This window comes from Rutidosis leptorrhynchoides, chromosome 6, assembly GCF_046630445.1.
Source record: "Rutidosis leptorrhynchoides isolate AG116_Rl617_1_P2 chromosome 6, CSIRO_AGI_Rlap_v1, whole genome shotgun sequence".
Lineage (NCBI taxonomy): Eukaryota > Viridiplantae > Streptophyta > Magnoliopsida > Asterales > Asteraceae > Rutidosis > Rutidosis leptorrhynchoides.
The window spans coordinates 265,522,894-265,530,721 of record NC_092338.1 but is presented as its reverse complement, the minus strand read 5'-3'; positions in this window follow the sequence as shown (position 1 = coordinate 265,530,721).

The window sequence follows — 7,828 nt, the reverse complement described above, 5'->3', positions numbered from 1 at the left end:
AACAAATTTATATATATTTATTAGTGATAACATTTTAAATTAATAACTTATATATTTCATTATTTAATTAAATATATTCATTTTATATATTTTAAAAGTATTAATATAGTTAAGTTATGTGTATTAAATATACTTTTATATAAATATCATTCGTTTGTTAAATTTATGATAATACTAAACTAATGATAATAATACAATTAATTAGATTTAATAATGATGTTGAAAATAATAATTTTGATAATACATTAGTCATTTTATTTGTAGTAGTAATAATAATAATGATAATAATAGTACTAATATAATAATAATAATGATAATACTAATACTTATTTTAGTAATATAATGATCATAATAATAATATTAATTATAATACTTATATTAATAATGCTAATGATGATGATGATAATAATAATATAATAATAATGATAAAAAAATATACAACCTTTGAAGAAACAGCTTAAAAAAAATTTACGCCTCCGCCCGAGCTCGAACTCGCGACCTCTCGTTCCCCTAACAAACTACCAAATCATCCTTCTGACTTATTATTTCTGTTTTAATTTACAGCTTAAACGTATATAGCCATTACAGGTCTGTTTTTCATTTTCATTCATTATCATCATCAACTTATCATCTTCACGGCCCAACGGTATCTCGGCCCAATGTTACAAGCAATTTACTGCCCAACTGGGAAATAAAATCATCGGCCCAAGTAACATCAAACCCAAAAAGAATTTTGGTTTAGTGACTCAATTAATTAGATCACAGAACGGTATAGTAAGAATAAAGTAGGTTAGTTGGTGACGTTTTGTTTTTGTTGTAATCGATCAAAGAAAACGGTATCAGCACATAACAATCAAACAATTTCGGTTCATCATCTTAAACTAGTATTCATGATTTTCCTCATCAATTATCAACTTACTGTATTCGAAAACGGCCTGTGACAGTTTGGTTCTATTCGTACAAAAACAAGAAGTAACAACAAATTGTTGTTTGAATAACAGCGACCAAGGAGGTGAGTGGTATTGGTTTACATCCAAACAATTGCAGGTGGGTTGTGTGATCGAATAAGAAAATAGAAACAGAAAACCCAGCTGCTATAGTAGTTTAGAAATGTGTTTCGTGTGGTGATGATGATAGGATGATGTTATTGATGGAGGTGGTTGTCAAACCGAAAGAAACAGATAGCAGACTCGAACAGCAAGGTTGCAGTAACATGTTGATCCGATTTTTGTGGTAAACGAATTGGAATATCATACCATCTGATCATAATAGGAAAACCTTAGCAGTCGGTTAGAGATGGTGGTGCAAGTTTACGGTATTCAAAGTGGTGGATGAAGCGGATGAGTCAGTTCACTATGGTTGCAGGTGGTTTTGATGGTATAGCAACACAAGAACTAGCGTATCAGCTGTAGCTCATGGTGTCGGGTGGTTATAGTGGTTTCAACAGGGACGGGAACGAGTTGTGAGTTGGTTGTTAAATGGGTGTTCATATACGGTGGGTATGGGATGGTGATGTGATTCCTATGTCACGAAACAGAAACACGAAGTAGAAGGAAAAAAATGGTGGCGTGTGGTGATCGTGGTGATAGGTGGTGACCTCTGGTTGATGAAGGTGTTCGGTGGTGATGGTGCACGGTTTGAAGATGGTGGCGGTGTGGGCAAGGTTGTGGTTGGGTGATCTCATATATAAATATATATATGCATGTTATATGTATGTATATGATATATGTATATATATGCAATATCTAGTTAGTGTAGATGAATTGAAAACATACAGTGACCAATAGTGACCAAATAGTATAGCAGCCACAAATCTTGGTTGTTTCTACCGACACTTTTAACACCGAGTGGTATATCGTGTCCATTGCTAAGCAGTTAGTATATAAAAGTGATCCTAAAAATCCCAAATTTTTAGCTTAAATATATTAATTTATTTCACTCATTAATTTTTTAAAACCTGATCAAAAAGGTACTATAATTATTTATTTTCTGTTACAATTACTATGTACGGAGTACTAATATTTAAACTTAAAAAGGTAAAAATATTTTTATCAAACTTAAAATCTTCGTAATCAATTTACAGTTTAACTTTTATTTTAATCCTTCATAAACTCATATCAAATCTACATGAACACTAACGAAATCTCAACCGAGTATTACAAACTTTAACAAATTTAACTCGAAATCATTTATTTTTAATATATTCTCTTTCTATATATAAACAGTTTTAAAATAGCAAGTTTAATTACTAAAACAAATATATTGTATATTTTTAAACAAATAGATTTAATATAACTTTATATATTTACTAGTAATATTTATATACATAATTATATATATATATATATATATATATATATATATATATATATATATATATATATATATATAGTTTTTATTATATCGCATATCACTATACATTTTTATCTCCAACAATTAAATCATATATTATTCCAAATAATATTTCAAATTATTATATATATATATATATATATATATATATATATATATATATATATATATATATATATATATATATATATATATATATATATATATATATATATATATATATATATTTAAAATATATTTAAATATATATGTATCTATTTACAAATAGTTGTTCGTGAATCGTTGAGACAGTCGAAGGTTAATTGCATATATGAAAACAGTTCAAAATTTTCGAGACTTACATTACAGACTTTGCTTATCGTGTCGGAACAATATAAAGATTAAGTTTAAATTTGGTCAAAAATTTCCGGGTCGTCACAGGTTCTAACTTATAACCATGATTCTGGTAAAACTCCCAAGCTAACCGCTACCGAAAAAGAAGCTGTTGAGAAAATTAAATCTTTGCAACTCCCTCAACGTCCGTATAGCGATTTTTTTTGGCTCTTGGTGGCTTGTCACACTGCTGGAGAAATAAAGATGTTACTCCTGTTGTAGAATTGAATGGTGTTGGTAGGAATCCTTTTGCGTGTGTTTTTATTTCTTCTGTTTTCACTAACTTATATTCATATTTTTCTTCGTTTTGCAGCAATGGATCTTTCAAGTATTATCACCTCTAAGCAACTTCATTCCGTTATGTTTTAAGAAATTCCTCCAGCTCCTACTACTGAAGAAGCTGTTCCGATTGCTGTACCAATGGTGGACCTGGTAGAGGATTCCAAACGTCGCAAGAGAAAAGGCAAAGAAGTCACGAAACCCACCAAGAAGAAACAAAAGAAAACATCCTCTCAGCAGGAGGAAAATGTTTGTTTATTTGAGTTATATATATATATATATATATATATATATATATATATATATATATATATATATATATATATATATATATATATATATATATATATATATATATATATATATATATAAGTCCCTTCATTTGTTCTTGTAGTGTTGATAGATGAATCCACTTCGTCTGATGTTCAAGAAAATCATTCCACTCTCTCTCCGATTCCTACTCAGCATAATCCCATTGATACCGGTAGTCCAGTGACTCCTTTCCCTCTTCAAAATGACAGATTACTTATCGCTACTACTGGTTCTTCTGGCTTTGTTCCTGACTTTAATGTCAAAGCCATGGAAGCATTTCTTCATGCCCCGATGGACCTTCAACCGTATTGCTACAAATACTTGAAAACTTATGCCAACCCCCATTTGATGAATGTCTTTGATGATCTGTGTCGAGGTGGAACGCCAAGCTTGCGAGCGAATCGTGATTCTGAATATGCACACCATGTTCAACACTCTTCAATCGGGCAGGGGTGGTGATCATTTCTTAATACAATATGTGAGTATGAAGGAGAAGTTATCTGAGTCGGAGAAGCTTGTGAAAGATTTGGAAAGGAAGTTAAAAGAAGTTGTGGACGAAAAGTTGAAGGCAGAGGAGATCGCTACAGAAGCCGAATCCAAATGCTGCCGTATGTCCAACCACATGATGAATTTAGAAGGAAAAATTGCTGATTCTAATCGATCATGTGTTCAGATGGCCTCTGAGCTTGATGCGTCCAAGGATGATTTATCTATTTTGAAATCCAATGTGCCGGTGTTAATTAAAAAGGTTCTTGCATCGAAAACTCCAACCGAACCCTTTCTTCGCTATCTCCAAGCTGTTCAAGTTGTGGAAAAATCCAATACTGTAGCAATGTTGAAGGAGGATGTTTCGAAACTACCAGAGCGATAGAAAGCTTGATTTATACTGATGCTCACAGGTAGGCACAAGTGTTGGCAGAAGAAATGAAGACAATAGAGTTTGAGGAGCCGTATGCAGTTTGTGCAGATGTAGAATCGAGTGTGCGGGATATTGTAAATGTTCCTATTTGAAGGTTCAATGTGTGTAATAACTTTTCTAAATAATTATCTCTGTGACGTATGTCTTTGTAATAATGACTTTAATGTTTTGTAAACAATCTTACTATGTTGATTTTGTCCAGACTTGCATAGTTTCTAGACTATGAATTTGGTTGGAGATGTGCGATTTGTGAACTGCTGCCCTATGCTTCTGGTTGCTCCCCATATATTTGTTTTTTATTCAGGTATTGGGATCATGAGCTAGAAAACATCCCTTATGTGGGCAGGCTAATGCATTTAAGTTTTTCACATAGATAATTCTTATTACAATATGTTCTTCAAAATGTAAACATTATTTATTCAAACATATAGTCGATACTTGTAAACAAAAGGAATCTGAAATAGAGTGATCAGTTCTATTCAGAGCCTCAATGTTTTATAGTATTTTGACTTGTCCATCCTGTCTATAGCGATATGCTATTCTATTTTGTTAGGGGATATCCCATGACATATTCCTCCATTCTTTGTTGTGCTTCTTCGTGTTCTAACCTTTCAAAAATACCAACTTTTTTGATGCTGTGTGTGTTCTCTTTTCAAACTTTTCCTGATAATGGTTACACTCCCTACTCCCTTGTGCTCTTTGTGAAAACCCCTGCCTTACTTCTTTTATGTTATTATCTCTTGGTATCGCTAATAGTGCCTTTCCTGGCTTAACATGCTCTTTCCTGATAGTGGCTACCCCTTTTGGTGTTGGAAACTTCATTTCACCATGACTAGTTGAGGTAACTGCTCCAAATTTGCGTATCGCTAGTCGCCCCAAAATAGCATTATACCTTGAAGATCCTCTTATAACCACAAAATCTATCATTTTTGTTCGCACCATATAACGTTCTTCCAATGTTACCTCTAATCGTATTCATCCCAACGATGTAACACGTTCTCCAGTGAATCCTGCAATCATGACATTAGTTAGTCTAATTCTCTCTCTTACATTTCTTGGCATCCTTTTATAACATGCCTCATATAAGATGTCCACTTCGCTTCCTGTATCAGTGTAAAATTTATCAACAAAACAATTGGCGAATGTTCCTTTTACAACCACTGCTTCGTCTGCTGATATTCCTGATTTGATTGGATAGAAGATTATGGGTGCATTCTGCCATGCTCCTTGATCTTCACATCACCATTCTTCTTCATCACTTGCCTCATATTCTTCTTCAATCATGTGAATCCTAAAATCTAGTGTTCGCTCTTTTTGATCTCTTCTTTCCCCTCTTCTTGGATTATAATCTTTTAGCTTTCCTTCTTGTCTCCTTTCTTCATCATAGTCTTTCCATGTGTACCTTTTATTTAGATCTGGATTTTTGAAACCTCTTCCTTGAAGCAATTAATTTAATGCACCTGCTTAAATTGGTGCAATTATTTCTCTCATAAACGACTTGCACTCATCTGTAACATGCCCTTAATCCTCTTGAAACTCACACCATAAAGTGTTTTTTGGTCCTTCTCTTTTGTCCATAGGTGCTGGCGGATTGAACTTTTACATAATTGGTTCAGTAACAATATCTCTCGCAGAGTTTTTGTTAAAGATCCGATTAGCGAATGCCTTTCATATCGTCTTCCTCGATAATATTGACTATCGTTCCTTTGTTGGTCATTCCTTTTTCTATAATCATTCCTTCTATAGTTATAGCCTCGTGACCCATTATCATCTCGTGACCGATAATGTTCTCCTTGTTGACTTTTGGTATCATCCCCTGACCGCAGATATGCCCTTGCAAAATCCATAGCTTGCGAATATGTCTTTGGAATTGTCCATCTTAATTGCCTTACAAGTAACATATGTCTTCGCTGGTCCAAACATAAAATAAAGCGAGAAATTTGTTGGCTTTCTGGTAGATCTGGAATCTTTTGACATTCTAAGGTGTTTCGATTTATAAACTCCTTTAGTGGTTCCGTCGGATGTTGTTTAATTTCATGCGCATCCGATATGCTCTCACAAACATACATTTTAACTTTTAAATTTGTACGTAAACATGGACTCAACTATGTGACAAGAATTCGAGAAACAATGACTCGGTAGTTGTAATTAACAAATTTCCGTTTAAGGTACGTCCCAAGAGAGCGGTGATTGCTAGTTGAATCGATGAAAATTCATAATCATCCTAAGGTTTGTTTGATTGAGGAGGGGTTTTGAATTTGAGATATTAAAGAAAACAATTGCAAATTTAAACTAGGAACTAGAAATGATTAAGTAATTATCAATATTAAAAGCATGCACACTTGCTTAATCCACTTCAAGAATTCAGATTGTTCTATTGTTCACTTAAGAGCTACTTGTGTTCAAACTTATACTAGTATCCCTACAAGATGTTCTTGTGATCAAATCAATACTTGGAAATTTCCATAAGCTTATATCAATTGATCTAGTTGAATCATGCAATTATCATTAATACTTAGCTTAGGTTGAAGTTCTCTAAAATGCTTTGGTAATCGAAATCCCTTAAAAAAACCAAACTTTAATATTTTGACTAAGGACCAATTGAAAACCAATCCAAACCAAGACCCCAATCCCTTGAAAGCCCCAATTTGATTGTCTAGGGTCACCTAAGTGTTGAAGTACAACATGTTTCACTAATTAAATCCCTATGAGAAGCTACACACCTCATATAATCAAAGTAAAGTCCAAAACAAACATAGCAAAGGATCTTTTAGCTAATTCTAGTAACAAATCACAATCATCAACTCATAGATTCATCCAAACACAATCAATAACATATATATGAACAATCCTTAGCTATCAAGCTTCATAAACAAGTGTACATAATAAAATCTAGCCAATCCTGGCTAGAACAAGATCAATACAAGTAATAAGAGTAAATCTAAACATCATTAACCAATAATTAGAGTAGATTGTACCAAAATTATGAAAATTACAATAAAGCTAGATGAAGAAGATGAAGATGATGAAGAACAAGCCCTAGATCTTGATTCAATCTCCAAATCCTTGATGTAGAATGAAAGAAATGTTGGAATTTAACAAGTTCATAATATTACTTAAAACATTTGAAGATCAAATTAAAGCAGAAGCATGTAAGTATTACCATTTTAGAACATGTTAATCTTTAACCATTTAAAGTTAAATCTCAATTAGGATCAAGTTGTGAAATATACTTAAAAACTACAAGCAAGAAAGGAGATTATACCTACTCCAAGCTTGTTGATGTATGATGAAGATGATGATGAAGAATGGAGCCTCAAATGGATGAAACCTCAAGTAGTTATACCCCAAGCTAACCATCAATACCTTGTACTTTGGTTTGGATTTATTCAACACTTGAAATAAGCTTTTAAAAAAAACTAGAACACCCTTTTGGTCCTCTAAACCTCACGGCCAGCAGCTCACAAGTGCAGAATTTTTTTTTGTTACTTGATGTATTTGCATGTGTATCTCTCTTTGAGTCAAGGAACATGCTTATAGATAGATGGAAAAGTATGGCCAATTCAAGAAAGAATCTCTAGCATGCCTACTACA